Genomic DNA, 21,943 nt, shown 5'->3' with positions numbered 1-21,943 from the left:
TCATCTGAGCTCCTAATACTTGTGGCTAGCTAATATAGACATTTCTCCAGCCAGATCCCCTGGCCCTTCTGCTTCTTAGTATGATTGCAAGACACACCGCAGCAAAAATTATCAGAGAACTTTGAACAATTAGATGTACTACTAATAAGCGCTGGAAGGCACATGGCATGCATGGGGCCACACAGTGACATTGAGAGGAGAGTTGTGGACTTGGGGTTCTGTCTTATTGGAGCTAAAGGTGGGATGTCTAGGGTTTTGATGGTTCACTCTTTATTGATGTTTTAAAACATAGGATGGTACTTAAAACACAGGAAGGGAAAGGCGGGGTGACTTGGGTGGTTGGTTATCTAGTATATCCAGGACTTTCTAAGAAGAGAACATCATGGGTGGAGTGAGCAAGCTCTTTATCCAGTTGTGCAGTTGATAACATGTTTATTTGAATTGGATATCTTGAAAGGGATGCCTTGGCATCATTGTCAGGTATTGACTCTACAAGAAAACAAGCTAATTATCACGAACTTATACTACACCTATTGAGGAAACCATGTTTTTTTCAGTGATATAACAGAGAAGTCAGGGTGATATAGATGCGTGTGGAGGTAATGGTCGTATTTATACAAACCAGGGGAGGGATTCAGGGGGTCTTGATCAGTCTCTGTCCTTCTGGTTGTCCTCTTCCCAGGGGAATGATGATAAGAACATTGAGCTCATCCTAGCCTATACTAGGGACAATCTTAGATGCCAGCAGAATCCATAGCATGGTCCAGGGCAGAAGAAACTCCTTCACAAGACAAATTCAGAGCTCAGAACTCACCCAGGAGATTGTCTCCCTGGAACCAGGATGACACTTGAGGCCTCTGGGAACCTCCATGTCGCCCATAAACAAGAAACTAGATTTTTGTTGAGAAGGAACAGAAGAGATCTTGAAGAAGGGTTTGGTGCAAGGGCAAAGGACGGGTACTCTTAGGAAACTTAAATAAGAGAGACTTTATAGACTTTACTATTTCCTCCACCACTCCTGACCACTCCTTCCTCATCTTCAACTACTGCATTTGTGAGGAAAGCATAGAGTTATCACAAACATGATTTCAACTTAATGGAAAAGAGGTAGACACTGAGAAGAATAAGAATTGGGGCTTAGGACAAGATGGTTATCTGACAACACAGAGTTGTGTCTCACTGGTCACATCTCCCATTCTAGAATGTTCCCACCCAGCCTGACGCAGAATCAAGGCTCTATCTTTTGGCTTTTAGCCAGCTTTGCTCACTCATGCTCTGCTCCATCACCATGTCCTTCACTCCTTTATCAAGCTCAGGGAACCTCTACTTCCTGCAGGAAGAGATACCATCTTCACTGACATATTGTACCTCAAGTTTGTCACACAGAGCCCTGATGGAGGACCCTGAAGACTTTCTGCACACAAGCCTCAGGAGATTCTGGTTCCTAAGCAGTTGGGATGGTGATCACATCATATTCCATCAACTTCCCTTTCTCTGAACTCTCAGCATCTCCTGATCATTTCGTTAAGCATCTCTGTCTCTCAGTGGGGGGCGGAGGGCAAACTCCTGGGAAGAGTTTCTGAGAATTGGGAACACTTTGCGGGATGTTTCCTCACACTTGCAAATCAATGAGTTTTCTTTAATGTGGAGTGAGGATGGGAGCTGAGAGACCACAATGACTTTCATTCTCTCCCCAAATTAGGAAGGGTACATCCAGGAAGAGGTCAATGGCTGTTAAGACCAATAAGTGGACCCATGATTCCCCAAGGGAAGCATCTCAGCATCCAGAAATCTATCAGCTTCTTGGGTTGAAAGTTCAGCATTAAGTAGGATAGGATTATCCTCTCCTCCTGTCCAGACATAAGCAGAGAATCACACTATGTATTCACATCTTGGATTTGAAGTGAGACACACATTTCTTCATCTGTAACCAGGAATAATAATATTAATTATCTAATAGAGGGTGGGGAAGATTAATCAAGAAAAGGCATGCAAGGGGCGCCTGGGTGGCTTAGTCGGTTAAGCGTCCGACTTTCGCTTAGGTCACGATCTCGCGGTTCATGGGTTCGAGCCCCGCGTCGGGCTCTGTGCTGACTGCCAGCTCAGAGCCTGGAGCCTGTTTCAGTCTGTGACTCCCTCTCTTTCTGACCCTCCCCTGCTCGCGCTGTCTCTCTCTCTCTCTCCTAGAAATAAATAAAACATTTAAAAAAAAAAAGAAAAGGCATGCAAAAGACCTAGCCCCAGACTGACTCACAGACACAGGACCTTCATACCCTGTGGCAAGAGTTGGGGGGAATAAGAAGAACCAGAGGAAAGTCTAACTCAGAGATCCTACTGAGAACAGAAAGGATTCAGGGAGAGGTTTCCAGGAGTTGTAATGAGAGAGCTTCACCATGATCATTCCTCACTGGATTCCTGTGAGGTTGGTTACATGGCTCCTCTGCTGCAGGGGATAGAATCCTGAGGCTCAGCTTGCAATGTGAAAAATGTTCATGTTGCCTCAGGTAGAGCTTGTCTCTCGTCCCATTCTTTCAGTGGGAATGGTGAGTCCAGCCCTTGGAAATGGTGCAACCAGAGAAGTCTGGAGAGTAGTGATGCAAGCAGGACCCACCCCAGAAGTGAGCTTGAGTGCCCCAAGGAGAAGAGTGTAAATCTGCACCATGAGTGCAGATTTACACTACAGATGGGTGTGAAACTTTTACCAGGGAGGTGATAAGAGGTCTTCTTGGACATAACAATGGAAGCTTGGTGTGGGTATGGTCTCTAGCAGCTTCTTAGGCCCCCATAGATTGGTCTGGCAAGCCCATCATGGAACATAAGGGCTTCATGGGGCTGTCAGGGCAACTCCACAAAGCTGGTAATGAATTTTAAAAATTTGAATTTATGCATATAGAAGTAGTAGATTTTTAAAGGAAATAAAAACAAGTAAACATTCATAACCTATGGGATTGGGAAGACCCACCATCTAAGAACTCTTGTGTACAACAGACAGGAAGCGAGCCCACTAGATAATTCCAGACAATTCTCTTTCCTAACCCCGCCTTATAAAATGCCTACAATTTCGCAAGGTTCAGCCTGCAAGAGAAATCTACATTCATGGAATAGCTTAAATGCTTACAGTAACCACAGTGACAATGATAAACTATTATGTACAACCATATGTGATTACTTAAAATTAGTAGGCAATTATTTGGGAAGTTTGTTGTTACTTAGATGTTCAAATTGAAGAGACAGAGGCATTCCTTAGGTATGTGGCTAGTGTTGAAAGGTATCAGACTTTTTTAACGAAGAAATGTCTTGAGAGGAAAGAAAATATAGTTTTCAAATTTAATAAAAATAAAGTATTCTTTTTCTGAGTTTTTATGTAAATTATAGTTAGTTAACATATAATGTAATAATAGTTTGGGGTGTAAAATTTAGTGATTCAACACTTACATAGAACTCCCAGTAGACATAACAACAAGTGCACTGCTTAATCCCCATCACCTATTCAATTCATAACCCATCCACCTCCCCTCTGATAACCATCAGTTTGTGGCTAAAATGAACAACATGAGAAACAACAGTTGTTGGTGAAAATATGGAGAAAGGGGAAACTTCCTGCACTGTTTCTCGCAATGCAAAATGGTGCGGCCACTCTAGAAAAACAGTTTGGAGATTCCACAAAAAAAAGTTAAAAATAAAACTACCCTGATATCCAGCAATATTTACCAAAAAAAGAAATTATTTTTGACTCTAAAGACAAATGCAGTGAAGATATGTAAGTCCTGAAGAGTGGAGGATATGGAGAGTGGGCATGAGCCCACATATGCCCTGCAAGCATCCCCTGTGGAGGATGGGATGGAGGAGGGATGGGATGCTTGTTGGCTCCTGACTGAGTGACCCTCACATTTCTTTTTAGCTCAAGTCCACTCTTATTCATAACATGTTTTGGCCCTTACCACTGGCACCACAGCTGCAGGGTATTCCTCAGAAGTCTCCTCTAACCCTCAAGAGTATACATATTCCTGAATGGGGGTTTTGGTCACCCTGTAATGAAAACATCTTTGTTAGCAGCTTAGGTGTGGATCTGATGTCCTGGGCTTGATGCTAAGTCTGATGATTCCTCTGTTGCCCTATTCACCCAACCCTCCTAATTCCTCTACTGATATTTCTTCTTCATGTTACTCCACTGGTTAGCAGTGTGATGTAGCCAGCCTTGTCCCTTCATACCTCATTACCTACATCCTTCACCTCTGCTGTGCAATACAACATGGGCCAGTTTATTTAATGTGAGGTGGGTGCCATGAACATTGAAAAGGAGAAGGGAAGTTGCTGCAGTTGGTCTCTGTGGTCAGAAGGACACTGGAGGCACTGTCCAGTGCCTCTGTGATCATTGGATTGACTCGGGCATGTCCTCCTTCATCAATGCACTGTGGGTAATTGGGCATGAGGAGGAGACCTCAGCTCCTACTAGGGTGGTAAGGACCACTCAGACTCCCACTTCCTATTCTTCCTCCCACTATCCCAACATGGTGCTATGGAATCTGCCAGGCACAAGGACTGCCACCCAAAGCCTGGAGAGCTATCTAGAGGAGATCCAGTTTAGCAAGTATGACCTCTTTCTAATCATTGCATCTAAGCAGATCAGCATGAATCTCGTGAGGCTTGCCAAAACCACCCAGAGACTGGGAAAGAGGTTCTTCATCATACAGACCAAGCTGAACTGCAAGGACCTCAGCACAAGTGCCATCTCAGAGGAATGACTCCTGCAGAATAAGCAGGAGAATATCCGGAAAACACATGAGAATCAGTAAGTGTGTGAACCCATCATATTGTGTGTCTCTAGGCTTGACTTCTCTGAACATAGGAGCAATTTGCACAGGGACCTCTTCAACATCGGGTGCTGTGGTCTTCTGGAAAACCTGTACCACACCTGTGAGACTATTATTAATGACAAGGCAACCTCTCTGCAGAAAAGAATAGCCTTACAGTGTTTTCAGGACACTCTTGGCCTCCAAGATGAAGGTGATTTGAAGTACTGTATGACTATCTATTACTCACTCTTTGGAATGGGTAATGAATCTCTCTGGCAGGTATCCCAGAGTATGAGGATATCCATGAAAAACAATAGGGGCCATCATGATGTCTCTGTATCTGTACATTTTCCATAATGTGAACTGGAGACTGATTTCCATGACTTATTCAGTCATGAAGAGTTCTTCAGACTTCCTAACTACATCCAATTCTTGGGTAAACCTGTCATTGTCTGCTTCAGGTAATGAAGCAAAGATGTTTCCTTAGTTAGATGTCAAGGAAACAAACACCATACAAAGGAGATCTTTCTTCTGGTGAAGACCAGCTTGAAAAAAGTCCAATAGGTTTGTTTTCAAGTGGAACTCAGGCTGCCTTGGGGTCCTCTTGCAGTATGACACATTTTTTCTCCACTAGAAAGGAAGAAATTTAACCTAACACTTTCTTCTATTTCTAGAAGTGTTACTCAATTCTTTGAAAGCAATTTTAAAAATGGCTTATCTTTCTACTCCAGTTCTAATGCTATTCCTTTGAAGAATAAATATTTGTTAAAATAATTAAGTAATTTTTCTGGGTTCAGAATATGCAAATTTTGTTTTGAGTTGCAAATTGTCAAGTACATCTGGATCAGTTTCTTTACCTCCTAATGCATTAAAGTTGATTCCTGAGACACCTGAGTGGCTCAGTCGGTTAAGCAGCCAACTTCAGTTCAGGTCATGATCTCACAGTATGTGAGTTCAAGCCCTGTGCTGTGCTCTGTGATGACAGCTCAGAGTGTGAAGCCTGTTTCAGATTCTGTGTCTCCCTCTCCCTGTCCTTCCCTACTCATGCTCTGTCTCTCTGTCTCTCAAAATTACATAAACGTTAAAATAAATAAATAAATAAATAAATAAATAAATAAATAAAGTTGATTCCTATTCACTAAAGTCTTATTCTCCCTCCTTTCACTGGACCCACTGAGATACACCTGGCACAAAGGAGCATGTCACAATTTTGAGGCAGATAGTGTGGTTATAATTGGTTTTTTGCTATATTGAACATTGGGACAGTACTCTTAGGTAGGCTTCCTGGCCTCAAAGATGTTTATCCTTGACAGCACTCTTCACCAGGTGCAAAGAACAATCAATATTTCAAAAAGTCATGTCGGATTGTATTACTCAGAATCCTGGCAAGAAAGAGATGGTAACCTAGAATCTCAATCTTGTTTAGTTGAGGAGAATGTAATATGGAGAGTGCTTTCAAAGGTATGAGTAGGGTACAGGGAGACACCAAGTGAAAGGGTACAGACCAAGCAACAGCAGGGGAGTGACTCCCATAAGGTCTGAAAGATCAGGTAAAGTGGCAAATTGTTGGCCTATGATGATGAGAGCTGTATAAACTGTGCAGTGTATACACAGTGTACACTGCCTGATAGCCATGACTACAGAAGAAGGAAGTCACCTATCAGACCAGAGAAGGTGAAACCAGAACCTCACTCTTTTCCCCTTCAGTCCTGCCAGTGCTGACCATTGGTGAAATTTCAACACCATCCAGCATGCAAGAGGCTCCACAGAAACAATCCATGCAGATCTGACACTTAAGATGTCTAACAGAGTGGAGAAAGGCAGAGAGTGGGTCTGGAGAGGAAAGAGACAGTCAGGACTGGAGTATTTTTTAAAATAACAGCAAAGCAAGTGCATGCCTTTAGGAAAGGAAATGCAAAGGACAGATCCAAATGAAAATTCTGGACAGTTACTACATAAGTACAAAGCAGTGCCCATCCTCCAGGTTGTTCCTTTAATACACTTTACAGACAAGTACTTGAATTAGTTATGGATATCCTTTGCTCAGAGCTAAGCCACTCCTCACTGTCTGTATACTATAAGATCCCAAATATTCTTCTTCACCAGTCCTATGTCAGATAATTTGTTGATTAAGGGGCCAAGACAAAGACTTCAATTTCTCCCTCTCTCTCATTCTTTTTGTTTTAATTTAAATCCAAGTTAATTAACATATAGTGTAATAATGGCTTCAGAAGTATAATTTAGTGATTCATCCTTTACATGTAAACCGAGTGATCATCCAAACCAATGACCTCCTTAATGCCCATGCCCATTTAGCAAATCCCCTCCCACCTCCCCTCCAGCAACCTGCAGTTTGCTCTCTGTTACTTAACAGTCTCTTAGGGTTTGCCTCCCTCTCTCTTTCTAAGTTATTCTTCCTTCTCTTCCCCTATGTTCATCTGGTTTGTTTCTTAAATTCCACATAGCATGGAATCATATGATATCTGTGTTCCTCTGACTGCCTTATTTCACTTAGCATGATAAATTCTAGTTTCATTGAGGTTGTTGCAAATGGCAAGATTTCATTCTTTTTGATCACTAAGTAATATTCCTTTGTATGTATTTACCAAATCTTCTTTATCCACTTATCATTTGATGGGCAGTTGGGCTCTTTCCATAACTTGGTTATTAATGATAGTGTTGCTATAAACATTTGGGTGCACGTGTCTCTTCGAAACCACACACTTGTATTCCTGGGATAAATACCTAGTAGTGCAATTCCTGGGTCGTAGGGTAGTTCTACTTTTAATTTTTTGAGAAACCTCAGTACCATTTTCCAGAGTAGCTGCACCAGTTTGCATTCCCACCAGCAGTGCAAACGGGTACCCCTTTCTCCACATCCTCACCAACATCTGTTGTTTCCTGAGTTGTTAATTTTAGCCATTCTTATAAGTGTAAGGTGGTATCTCATTGTGGTTTTGATTTGTATTTCCCTGATGATGAGTGACGCTGAGCATCATTTCATGCTTCTGTTGGCCATCTGGATGTCTTCTTTCAAAAGTTTCTGTTCAGAAATGCTGATGCACAGGAGCACATGTACCCCAATGTTCATAGCAGCACTCTCAACAATAGTCAAAACATGGAAAGAGCCTAAGTGTCCATCAACTGATGAATGGATCAAGAAGATGTGGTTTATCTATACTATGGAATACTACATGGCAATGAGAAACAATGAAATCTGGCCATGTGTAGCAACATGGATGGACCTTGAGGGTGTTATGCTAAGTGAAATAAGTCAGGCAGAGAAGGACAAATATCATATGTTTGCACGTATAGGAGGATTAGGAGGAACTTAATGGAGGAACAAGGGGGAGAAGAAGGGGGGAAATGGTGGGGGAAAGGGAGAGAGGCAAACCATGAGAGACTCTTGAATGCTGACAAAAACTGAGGACTGATGGATGTGGGGGGGTACAGGGGGATGGGCATGGAGGAGGGCACTTGTGGGAATGAGCACTGGGTGTTATGTGGAAACTAATTTGACAATAAACTATTTGTAAAAAAAAAAAAAAAAGTGTCTGTTCATGTCTTTTGTCCATTTCTTCACTGGATTATTTGTTTCCTGGGTGTTGTGTTTGGTAAATTCTCTATAGATTTTGGGAACCCTTTATCCATTTGCAAATATATTCTCTCATCAATCAGTTGCCTTTTAGTTTTGGTGAATGTTTTCTTCACTATGCAGAAGCTTTTTATCTTGATAAAAACAGTAAGAAGTTGCTGTAGCCCAGGTCAAAGAGGTTGCTGCCTGTGTTCTCCTCTAGAATTGTGATGGTTTCCTGTCTTACATTTAGGTCTTTCATTCATTTTGAATTTATTTTTGTGTATGGTGTAAGAAAGTGGTCCAGGCTCATTATTCTTCATGTCACTGTCCAGTTTTCCCATCATCTTTTCCTGAAAAGACTGTCTCTTTACCTGTTTTGTCTAAGATTGGTTAGCCATATATTTGTGGGCCCACTTCTGGATTTTCTATTCTGTTCCACTGATCTATGTGTCTGTTTCTGTACCAATACCATATGGTCTTGATGATTATAGCTTTGTAATACAGATTGATGTCCGGAGTTATGATGCCTCCAGCTTTGATTTTCATTTTCAACACTACATTCTCTATTAGGGGCCTTTTCTACTTCCATACAAATTTTAGAACTGATTGTTTTTGCTCTGGGAAGAATGCTGGCGGTTTTTTTTTTTTTTTTTGAAAAGGATTGTATTGAATATGTAGATTACTTTGAGTAATATAGACATTTTAACAATATTTATTCTTCTAATCCATAAGCATGGGTTTTTTCCCATTTATTTGTGTAATCTTCAATTTCCTTTATAAGCTTTCTATAGTTTTAAGTGTACAGATCTTTGACCTCTTTGGTTAGGTTTATTCCTAGGTATTTTATGGGTTTCCATGCAATTGTAAATGGGATCAATACCTTTAGTTCTCTTTCTACTGTTTCATGATTGGTGTATAGAGATGGAACTGATTTCTGCATGTTGATTTTATATTCTATGACTTTGTTGAATTCATGTATCTGTATTAGCAGTTTTTGGTAGAGTCTTTTGGGTTTTCCACATAGAGCATTATGTCATCTGTAAAGAGTGAAAGTTTGACTTCTTCCTTCTCAATTTGGATGTCTTTTGTTTCTTTTTGTTGTCTTATTTCTGAATCTAAGGACTTCCCAACAGTATATTGAACAATAGTGGTAAGAGTGGATATCCCTGTTGTGTTCCTGAACTTAGGGGGAAGCTCTCAGTTTTTCCCCACTGAGAATGATTTTAGATGTGAGTCTTTTATACAAGGCCTTTGTGATATTGAACTTTTTTCCCTCTATCCTTACTTTCTTGAGGGTTTTTATCAAGAAAGGATGCTGTATTTTGTGAAATGTTTTTTTCTGCATCTATGAGAGGATTATGTGATTTTAATCTGTTCTTTTGTTAATGTGATGTATCATGTTAGTTGATTTTTGGATAAAGAACCAGCCCTGAAGCCCAGCAATAAATCCCACTTGATCATGGTGAATAATTCTTTTAATGTATTATTTGATTCAGTTTGCTAGTATCTTGCTGAGAACTTTTACAACCATGTTCGTCAGGGAAATGGTCTGCATTTTAGTGGGGTCTTTATCTGCTCTTTGGAATCAATGTAATGCTGGTCTCATAGAATGAGTTTGGAAGGTTTCCTTTCATTTATATATTTTTTAAAGCTTCAAAAAAAAAAAGTATTAACTCTTCTGTAAATGTTTGGTAGAATTTCCCTGGAGAGGCAATTAGCCCTGGACTCTTATGTATAGGGAGATTTTTGATTACTGATTCAATTTACTGGTTATGGGTCTGTTCAAATTTTCTATTTCTTCTTGTTTCAGTTTTGGTACTTTTTATGATGGTAGGAATTTGCCATTTCTTCCAGAATGCCCAATTTGTTGGCATATAATTACTCATAATATTCTCTGATTATCCTTTGTATTTCTGCAGTGTTGGTTATAATCTTTTGTCTTGTCATTCATGATTTTATTTATTTGGGTCCTTTTTCTTTTGGATCAGTCTGGCTAGGGGGTTATCAATTTTGTTAATTCTTTCAAAGAACCAGCTCCTAGTTTCCTCAATCTGTTCTAATCGTTTTTTAGAAATTTCTATATTATTGAATTCTGCTATAGCCTTTATCCTTTACCTTCTTCTGCTGGGTTTGGGTTTTATTTGATATTATTTTCCAGTTCCTGTAGGTATGTATTTGAGACATTTATTTCTTCTTCAGGAAGGCCTTGATTATTATATACTTCCCTCTTATATATATATATACTTCCCTACCTTTGATGTATCCCAGAAGTTTTGGACTGATGTGTTTTCATTTTTATTGGTCTTCATGTACTTTAGGGGCACCTGGGTGGTTAAGTCGGTTAAGCGTCCGACTTCGGCTCAGGTCAAATCTCACAGTCCGTGGGTTCGGGCCCCAGGTCGTGCTCTGTGCTGACAGTTCAGAGACTGGAGCCTGCTTCAGATTCTCTGTCTCTCTCTCTCTCTCTCTCTGACCCTCCCCTGATCACACTGTCTCTGTCTCTCTTTCTCTCTCAGAAATAAATAAAACATTTAACAAAAAATTTTTAAAAATTCCTCCTTAATTTCTTAGTTAACCCATTTATTGTTTTTTAATCTCCAAATATTCATGGTCTTTTCAAATTTTTTTTCTTGTGGTTGATTTCAAGTTTCATAGCTTTGTGATCTGGAAATTTGCATGGTTAGACCTCAATCTTTTTGTACCTGTTGAGGGCTGATTTGTGACCCAGTATATAATCTATGCTGGAGAATGTTCCATGTGTATTAAAAAAATATGTGTATTCTGCTGCTTTAGGATGAAATGTTCTGAATATATCTGTTAAGACCATCTGGTCCAATGTATCATTCAAAGCCATTGTTTTCTTGCTGATGTTCTGCTTAGATGATTTGTCCCTTGCTGTAAATGGGATATTAAAGTCTCCCACTATAATGGTATTATTATCAATGAGTTTCCTTATGTTTTTGATTAATTGATTTATATATTTGGGTGCTCCAAAGTTGGAGGATAAGTATTTACAATTATTAGATCTTCTTGATGGATAGACCACTTTATTATGATATAATGCCCTTCTTCATTGCTTGTTACAGTCTTTATTTAAAATCTAATTTGTCTGATGTAAGTATGGCTTTTCTGGCTTTCTTTTGACACTCATTACCATGTAGATGATTCTCATACCCTAACTTTCAATCTGCAGGTGTTCCCAGGTCTAAAATGAATCTCTTGTAGGCAGCATATAAAACTTGTTTATTTTTTAAAATCCACTTAGATACCCTATATCTTTTGATTGGAGCATTCCATTAATTTTCATTCAGTGTGATTATTGAAAGATATTAATTTAGTGTCATTGTAACTCAACAGGAGTTGGTGATATTCTCTTATCCTTTGTAGTCTTTGTTGCTTTCATCACCTTTTTTTCTCTCCTCTTAAAAGTACCCCTTGAAACTTCTTACAGGGTTGGTTTAGTGGTCACAATTCCTTTAGTTTTTGTTTGTCTGGGAAACTCTTTATTTCTCCTTTTATTATGAATGGCAGTCTTGCTGGGTAAAGGATTCATGGTTGCATATTTTTTTTCCCATTCAGCACATTGAATGTTTCCTGCCACTCCCTTCTGGCCTGCCAAATTTATGTGGGCAGATCTGATGATAACCTTATGTATCTACCCTTCTACATTCAGAACATTCGTCCCTAGGTGCTTTAAGAATTCTTTCTTTATCTTTCTGTTTTGCCAGTTTCACTGTGATATGTCATGGTGTTGACCTGGTTTTGTTGATTTTAAAATGAGTTCTCCCTGCCTCTTGGACTTGGACACCTATTTCCCTCCTGAGATTAAGGAAGTTATCAGCTATAATTTGTTTAAATAAACCTTCTGGTCCTTTTCGTCACTAGTCTTCTTCTGAGATTCCTATGATATGGATATTGTTTTATTTCATGAAATCACTTAGTTATCTTAATGATCTAGTAATTTCCTGTTGGGAGTCATTCTGAGCCCACTAGTCAAGAAAACTCCTGATGAGGTTAAAGCAAGTTTGCACAGTCTCTTGCCAATCAGATGACAACCGATATCCACCCCCACTCAATTATTTCTGCCTGAGCACTGGCCCCCAAGGTACCTTGCTGATCAATATGGGGAGTGACTTGTCCCCTTATTCTGGCCCTGGTATGATGATTGCACCTTGTGAAGGAACTTATTGTGGGAACTTCTTCTTTTGATTATGGGAATAGACATCATGTCTCCAGCAGGTCTTGTTTCCCTTCATACTCTCCCTTGAGCTATGAACAGGCTAATGACCCTTACTCATAAAAGATTGACCTTTTACATGTAGAATTCTGTTTCTACCATTGTGTTAGTCCAAAAGGTTCTTACAGCTCAACATGTAAATCAGCTAACCAAAAATGTTTCTCATGCCCTATCTATTCAAGAAATCATAAAACTAGGCACAAAGGTAAATACACTCAAAGAGGCTATTCTATGTATTGGAAATGAGCTAAACTGTTTAAAATACCTTTAAACAGTACCTTTAAACCATACCGGTTGGCTCTCTGGTGCTATAAAGAATATAACTGGGAAATCAAGTCTTGCCCGGAGACAAAAAGCCTAACTTAGAGAGAAGGAACAGATAAGAGCAGAACATGTTACCACATATTCCTTTGCTAATTGGTGGTGTATAGCAGTTCCTTCCCTAAGGTCTACATTCCACAAACACCTTCCCTTACACTCGCAGTTGTGATGAGGATGGATAAGAGTATCTACAAACCTATGACTTAATCTTAGTGTTATTAAAATGTGAACACCCTGTTATTTTCTTAGTTACTCAACCTCACTATAATTGGGGCAGTTCTGCAAGAATACTTCTGTAAAACCTGTTTCTCTACTTTTCCCCAAAACATCTTATCACAGAGAACTATCCATTGTAAAAACTCCATTTTCTGATGCTATATTAATGTTTGACCCTTAAACAAAGACACCAAAACCGACAGGACAGAGATGCCTACCTGGTGATCAAAAAGAATCTTGGGGCTCTCTCACTCCCTCCCTCTCAAATACCGTCCATCCTTCAGGGACCCCTGCACCTGGCTGGGGCTGGACTTTGGCAGAGAAAGCAGGCAACAACCTCTTTGACTTCAACCACAGCAATTTCTTACTTGACACATCTCCAAAGGCAAGGGAATTAAAAGCAAAAATGAACTATTGGGGCCTCATCAAGATAAAAAAGCTTCTGCACTGCAAAGGAAACAATCAATAAAACTAAAAAGCAAATGAAAAAATATGAAAAGATATTTGCAAATGACGCATTGAATAAAGGGCTAATATCCAAAATCCATAAAGAACTCACCAAACTCCACACCAGTGGAGAAATGGGCAGAAGACAATAATAGATACTTTTCCAAAGAAGATATCCAGATGACCAACAGACAGGTGAAACAATGCTCAATGTCACACATCATCAGGGAAATACAAATCAAAGCCACACTGAGATACCCTCATGTCAGTCAGAGTGGCTAAAATGAACAAATCAGGACACTATAGATGCTGGCGAAGATGTGGAGAAATGGGAACACTCTTGCACTATTGGTAGGAATCCAAACTGGTGCATCTACTCTGGAAAACTGTGTGGATGTTCTTCAGAAAATTAACAATAGAACTACCCTATGACCCAGCAATAGCACTTCTAGGAATTTACCCAAGGGATACAGGATTGCTGATGCATAGGGACACATGTACCCCAATGCTTATAGCACCACTTTCAAATCATGAAAAAAGTCTAAATGTCTATCAACTGACGAATGGATCAAGAAGATGTGGTTTATATATACAATGGAACACTACATGGCAATGAGAAAGAATGAGATCTGGCCATTTGCAGCAACATGGATGGAACTGGAGAGTATTATGTGAAATAAGTCAGTCAGAGAAAGACAGATACCATATGTTTTTACTCATATGTGGATCTTGAGAAACTTAACAGTAGACCATGGGGAGAGGGAAGGGAAGAAAAGTAACAAACAGAGAGGAAAGGATGAAACCATAAAAGACTCTTAAATACAGAGAACACACTGAGGGTTGATGGAGGGAGTAAGGTAGAGGGGAAAGTGGGGATGGACATTGAGGAGGTCACTTGTTGGGATGAGCACTGGGTGTTGTATAGAAACCAATCTGACAATAAATTATATTTAAAAAAAAAAAAACTTCTGAGTTTGAACTCCACATGCTGTTTGCAAAGAAGATCTCGGATTCACTGCTTTTTGCTCCCAGTCTACGGTCAAGAGAGGTTTTCCACTTATGCTAATGTGATGCCACAGTATCTCTGGTACAGGCCTGGTCTGGATCACCTGGGAGAAGAACCAAGCAGCACTCAGAGATCTTGAAAGGCAGGAGGTTTATTTTATACCAGTGGGCTCAGAACAGATCATTCTCCAGATGTCTGAACCCCGAGCATAAGCGGAGTTGACAATTTATAGTCTGTTTGGGAGGAAAGCAGGGTGGGAAGGGGAACCCAGAATGGGAGTTTTCAGGCAGACTGGAATTCCCCTAACAGTCCTGTGAGCCATCTTATAATGGATTTTTCCCTATCATCTCAAACCCTCTCACCTCTCCCTTTAGTCTCTCCATGGAAAGGCTTCCCACTCCATTGCTCTACTGTATTTATCTCCCCCAACTCACCTTCACAAAACTTGCTCCTACCAAGCTGTCTCCCTCCAACTCTGGAGATCCTTCTGCCTCTCTGCAGGTCAATTTCCTGACTGTCCCTAGTAACATTAATGGAGAAAATAAAGGAAAACTCTTTGAGGTCATATAGGTCATAATGGCAAACTACCCAAATTTCCCAGGCCAGGTGCTCACCACACCCACTTCCTTTCTCTACCTCTGTGTAGTGATGACCCCAAGTCACCCTACCCCTATACATCCAATCAGCTTTAAACATCTCTTCCAGTATGGGTGGACTTCTTTTAACTTTATAAACAAATGACCATCTTTGTTTTGGTCTCAGACCTGTGGAGAATGATCTCCTCTGAGCCCACCAGTGCAAGATAAACCTCCTCCCTTCCAAGATCTCCGAGTGCCGCTTGGTTCTTCTGCCAGTGATCCAGACCAGATTTCTACAATATTTGGTTCCCTGACCAGGAAACCCAGCCGCGCTGGCCCATTGTTGCCACCGGTTTGGGAAACCAGTGAGGTGGTGATGGAACTAGGAACTGAAAAAGAGAAGGCACTTCCTGCCTGAATTTAGGCAGGCAGTCCCCAGCTCCGTCACTTGGGCCGGCCCCCACTCCACCATTCCCGCAGGACTAGAGTAGACTTGGCAAATGAGGACCTGGAACCGACATCGGAAACCGATAAGGCCTGTGCCCTAAGTCTGTCCTGTCCTGCCCCCTCGTAGTGGAGGAAGGGGGAGCCGATCATTCCCCAGAGACCTCAGTAGTCTCACTGACAGGAAACCTGCAAGGACTCCATCGGCCCATCCATCAGGCCCATCAGGTGGACCTGATCACTCCAGAGACTTCAATGGTCTCTCTGTTTGGAGCTCCCATCTGTCTAGCCCACTCATAGTGGTGGAAGGGGGAGCTGATTACTCCCTGGAGACTACAGTGGTCTCATCTGTAGGAATTCTGTGGGAGGGAATGTAATAACCTCTGGTGTGTATGTAAATGTGAATGTGGTTCTCGGTCTGGCTTGCCTGCCAGGTTCGATTCTGTGGCTCGATGGGTGGGCACGCTTAAGGTCCTCAAAAGCCTGGAGAGTCTGAGTGGGCCCGTCTGCATTTGCGTGGTGAACAGCATACAGTCTGTGGTGGCATTGGAATAGTATCTAATCATAAGTCACAAAGCTGAGAGCACTATGGCTAAGTGTCACCTAAGTTCCTTCAGGACACGGCCAGACAGGCATTTGACTTGCCTTCTTATTAGAGGGGCACCCCTACCCCCTTGTCTGTCTTTGTGACACCTCCTCACATGAACATTATGGGGCTGGGACAGAGCAAACCCACAGTTCTTGGAATGATGATTGAGAATTTTGAGAAGGGCTTCTCTGAAGACTGTTGAATTATGTGAATTAGAATGGCCCAGTTTTGGTGTAGGCTGGCCCTCAGAGTGATCCTTAGGTGTCCTAAGTGACATCCTAAAGTGATGGTTAATGTTGTCTGTCTCATTCATTTTATTTTATTTTATTTTATTTTATTTTATTTTATTTTATTTTATTATTTTTTTTTACAAATAGATTATTCTCAAGATGGTTTCCATATAAAACCCAGTGCTCATCCCCACAAGTGCCCCCCTCCATGCCCATCTCTCCCCTCCCCCCACCCACATCCATCAATCCTGTTTGTTCTCAGCATTCAAGAGTCTCTCATGGTTTGCCTCTCTCCCTTTCCCCCACCATTTCTCCCCTTCTTCTCCCCCATGGTCCTCCGTTAAATTCCTCCTAATCCTCCTATACGTGCAAACATATGATATTTGTCCTACTCTCCCTGACTTATTTCACTTAGCATAACATCCTCAAGGTCCATCCATGTTGCTACACATGGCCAGATTTCATTCTTTCTCACTGCCATGTAATATTCCATCGTATAAAAATATGGAATGCTTCACGAATTTGCGTGTCATCCTTGCTCAGGGGCCATGCTAATCTCTGTATCATTCCAATTTTAGTATATGTGCTGCCAAAGAGAGCACTCCCAGACTCACTTTCTAAGAAAAAATAGATATCGAAGGAAAACTCTCGGACTCATTTTATGAAGCCAGCATCACTCTGATTCCCAAGCCAGACAGAGATCTAGCAAAAAAAGAGAACTACAGGCCAATATCCTTGATGAATACGGATGCAAAAATCCTCAACAAAATCCTTGCAAATCGAATCCAGCAGCACATAAAAAGAATCATCCACCAAGATCAAGTGGGATTCATTCCTGGGTTACTGGGCTGGTTCAATATTCGCAAATCAATCAAAGGGATACATCACATCAACAAAAGAAAAGATAAAAACCATAAGATCCTGTCGATAGATGCAGAAAAAGCGTTTGACAAAATACAGCATCCCTTCTTAAAAAGACTCTAGAGAAAGTCGGGATAGAGGAACCTACTTAAACATAAAAGCCATCTATGAGAAGCCTTCAGCTAACATCATCCTCAGCGGGGAAAAACTGAGAGCTTTCCCCCTGAGATCAGGAGCACGACACGGATGTCCACTCTCACCACTGTTGTTTAACGTAGTGCTGGAAGTCCTAGCGTTAGCCATCAGACAACAAAAGGAAATCAAAGGCATCAGAATTGGCAAAGAGGTAGTCAAACTTTCACTTTTTGCAGACGACATGATACTTTACCTAGAAGACCCGACAGACTCCACCAGAAGCCTACTAGAACTGATCCAAGAATTCAGCCAAGTGGCAGGGTACAAAATCAACGCATAGAAATCGATTGCATTCTTATACACCAACAATGAAGCAACAGAAAGAGAAATCAAGAAACTGATCCCATTCACAATTGCACAAAAAACCATAAAGTACCTAGGAATAAACCTAGTCAAGGATATAAGAGATCTGTATGATTTAAACTATAGAAGACTTATGAAGGAAATTGAAGAAGACACAAAGAAATGGAAAAACATTCCATGCTCCTGGATAGGAAGAATAAATATAGTTTAAATGTCATTACTACCCAAAGCACTCTACACATTCAATGCAATTGCAATTAAAATTGCACCAACATACTTCTCAAAACTAGAACAAACTATCCTAAAATTTGTATGGAACCACAAAAGACCCCGAATAGCCAAAGTAATACTGAAAAATAAAACCAAAACGGGAGGTATCACCATCCCAGACTTTTAGCCTCTACCACAAAGCTGTCATCATCAAGACAGTATGGTATTGGCACAAAAATAGACACATGGACCAATGGAATAGAATAGAGAACTCAGAGCTGGACCCAAAAGTATACAGCCAACTAATCTTTGACAAAGCAGGAAAGAATATCCAATGGAAAAAAGACAACCTCTTTATCAAATGGTGCTGGGAGAACTGGACAGAGACATGCAGAAGAGTGAAACTAGAGTATTTTCTCACACCATACACAAAAGTAAACTCAAAATGGATAAAGGACCTGAATGTGAGACAGGAAACCATCAAAACCCTAGAGGAGAAAGCAGGAAACAACCTCCTTGACCTCCACCGCAGCAATTTCTTACTTGACACATCCCTAAAGCAATGGAATCAAGAGCAAAAATAAACGATTGGAACCTCATCAAGATTAAAAGCTTCTGCACGGCCAAGGATACAATCCATAAAACCAATAGGCAACCAACGGAATGGAAAAAGATAGTTGCAAATGACATATCAGATAAAGGGTTAATATCCAAAATCTATAAGGAACTCACCAACTTCCACACCCGAAAAACAAACAACCCAGTGAAGAAATGGGTAGAAGATATGAACAGACACTTCTCCAAAGAGGACATCCAGATGGCCAACAGACACATGAAACGATGCTCAGCATCCCTCCTCATCAGGGAAATACAAATCAAAACCACACTGAGATACCACCTCATGCCAGTCAGAGTGGCTAAAATGAGCAAATCAGAGAACTTTAGATGCTGGCAAGGATGTGGAGAAACGGACACCCTTCTACACTATTGGTAGGAATGTAAACTGGTGCAGCCCCTCTGGAAAACAGTGTGGAGGTTCCTCAAAAAATTAACAATAGAACTCCCCTGTGACCCAGCAATAGCACTGCTAGGAATTTACCCAAAGGATACAGGAGTGCTGATGCATAGGGGCACATGGACCCCAATATTCATAGCAGCACTCTCAACAACAGCTAAAACATGGAAAAAGCCTAAGTGTTCATCAACAGACGAATGGACCAAGAAGATGTGGTTTATAGATACGACGGAATACTACGTGACAATGAGAAAGAATGAAATCTGGCCATGTGTAGCAACATGGATGGAACTTGAGGGTGTTTTGCTGTGTGAAATACGTCAGGCAGAGAAGGACAGCTACCATATGTTTGCACGTATAGGAGGATTAGGAGGAACCTAACGGAGGGCCGTGGGGGAGAAGAAGGGGGGAAATAGTGGCAGAGAGGGAGGGCGGCAACCCATGAGAGACTCTTGAGTGCTGAGAACAAACTGAGGACTGATGGGTGAGGGGGGGAAGGAGGGTGATGGACTTGAGGGCACTTGTTAGTATGAGCACTGGGTGTTGTTGGAAACCAACTTGACAATAAACTATTTTTTTTTAAAAAAAGACCAGAGATTAAAAATATAGAATAAAATAAAATAAAACAGGTAAGAATTTCCAGAGCCAAAAGTTGCATTTAAACTGAACTAGAATTAAAAACATGGGACTAAATAAACTGAGGAAGATTGTAGTTTTGTGACTCTTGTTGATAATATTGCTGGTTCTCTATTGTTTGCTTATTCAGATTAAGGAAACATTTTCTTATAATATCTATGGTATAGAAAAAAAGCATATTCCTGCCTTTACAAAAGAGATTTTAGATGAAAGCTCTGTGGGTGATTGTCAAAAGCCTCTTCCTATGGGACCTCTGAAATTTCAAAAACTCCCAATGAGTATTCTTTCTTTTATGGCAATTACAATTGTTTGCATAAGTTCGATTACATTCTGTTCATTTTGTAACAGGACACCATTGGAAATACTGGTTATTTACCAAAACTTTGATTGGAATGTAATATTTGAGTCAGGCATAGACTCAGATATGACCAGATAGCTTTAAGGAATAAGTTTGACTTTATAAAACATGGAGCCATAAAGCCTTTTGGAAATGTTGGCCTCATACCTTGCTTACAGAGTTCCCAGCAGCCTCCCCATGTGAGTAAAGAAGGTCACTTCCTGGCAAGTGCAGGAACCTCAGGATATTTTGGGGACCTCGTGAAGAGGAATTCACCCAATCCTACAGGTATTGCAGGTCTATCTGATGGCAAATACTTGGATCAGCTTCTGGCCTGGAGAGGCTACTAAAAGTTCAACCTGGAGGTTCCTTATAAAAGGTCCCAGCAAAGTAAACTTTGAAAGATCCTCATGAACAATCACTATTCTTGCTGAGCTTATATAAATAATTAGGCCAGAATTGTTAAGACTGGACTTTGCCGGAGGCCGGCTCTGGCAGGTCCAGGGGTGCCTGAAGGATGGACGGTGTTGGCTAGAGAGAGAGTGAGAGAGCCCTGAGATTCTTTCTGATCACCAGGCAGGCATCTCTGTCCTGTCGGTTTTGGTGTCTTTATTTAAAGGTTCAACAACAATATGAGGTCAGAGAAAGGAATTTTTACAATGGGAAGCCTTTTGCGATAACAAATTGCAGAATTATCCCAGTCATAGTGAGGTTGAGTGAATTTTACAACTAAAGAAATAACAGGATGTTCTTAGTGAAAAATAGGATAACATATGTTAAGTCGTAAATAGTTAGGCCAGGAGTCATTCCGTTTGGCTCTCAAGAGGATGAATCTTTTTGGACTGGTTTTCTTGTGGAAACCTAACTGATGCTGAATGTGTGAACACCATGGGGGCCTTAAATGTGTTAACCTTTTGCTTTTGGGTTATGTTAGCTCCTCGTACCTATCCTCATCCCACCCACCAGTAAGGGAGGGTGTTTGCAGAAAGTATGCCTTGGGGAAGGGACTGCCATACATCACCAGTTAGAAGGTGTAAGTGTTAACTTAAGTTCTGTCCCCGTTTTTTCCTTAACTCTAAATTAGGCTCTTTGTCTTGAGGCCAGGCTCAATTGTCTTTGATATGCAAGGCCCATAGGAAGAGGCTTTTGACAATCACCCACAGAACTTTCATCTAAAATCTCTTTTGTAAAGGCAGGAATATGCTTTTCCTTATGAGGTATCTGTGTTCAGAATATTGGTCTGATATGGAATATTGTGAGGCCTGGTCAATACCAGCAGGCTCATTTCCAACATGAGCCAGTAGTAGCAGAAAGAGATACCAGTTTTCGTTTCTCACGGCAGGAGCTGTGCAAACACTGCCATTTCCTTGTTGTGACTGCCATCCAGAGAGGCTGGTGTGGCTCCCAGCAGGACTTGTTTTACAAATGCATTGGTCTCGATTTAGCTATGTCTGGAAATGAGAATTTTTAGAGAGAAAAAGTGTTTCAACAACGCACTGTTATGGATGTTAAATTCTAGTTCTGATTGTCTTTAAATGTTTGTTGTTTGGCTAAAATTAAACAACTTGAGGTAACCTTCAGAGAAATTGTCACAGTGTTTCATGTATATACAATCTTCTGTGCTCGTTATTCTGTAGGGATGATAATAAGACCCCATGGGTATATGATTATTTAAACAACAGGAAAAACAGGAGGATCTTTAAATATGCAAAACCATATCCTCCCTAAACTTAATCTGACATTTACTAGAAACCCACCCCCATATAAACCCAGGATATCTGGTTTATTCAAAGGATGGGGGTCACCCCTTTCAAAGACTTGGAGGTGGACTTCACAGATATACAACCAAAGGATTCAGTTCTTAAAGTTTTAGGCATCACCCTAATGGGCCCATCACTCTGGAGTTAAGTATGCCAACTCAGAGGAACCCTCAGCCTGGCAAAGT

At 40.8% G+C, this 21,943-nt stretch overlaps 1 non-coding gene and 1 pseudogene across 1 annotated transcript; one reads left to right on the top strand and one right to left on the bottom strand.

Annotated features, from left to right (window-relative positions):
• The first annotated feature begins 841 nt into the window (after window positions 1-841).
• On the top strand, window positions 842-20,348 carry LOC120226112 (annotated as a pseudogene).
• LOC120226118 lies at window positions 16,940-17,043 on the bottom strand. Its single transcript, XR_005526942.1, has one exon. It is a non-coding gene; the product is annotated as a U6 spliceosomal RNA (small nuclear RNA).
• Window positions 20,349-21,943: the final 1,595 nt, after the last annotated feature.

Source organism: Hyaena hyaena, unplaced genomic scaffold (genome assembly GCF_003009895.1).
Source record: "Hyaena hyaena isolate Hyena2069 unplaced genomic scaffold, ASM300989v1 scaffold_1593, whole genome shotgun sequence".
NCBI lineage: Eukaryota > Metazoa > Chordata > Mammalia > Carnivora > Hyaenidae > Hyaena > Hyaena hyaena.
Note: the sequence above shows the minus strand (reverse complement) of the source record. Positions and strands in the feature narration are given on the sequence as shown.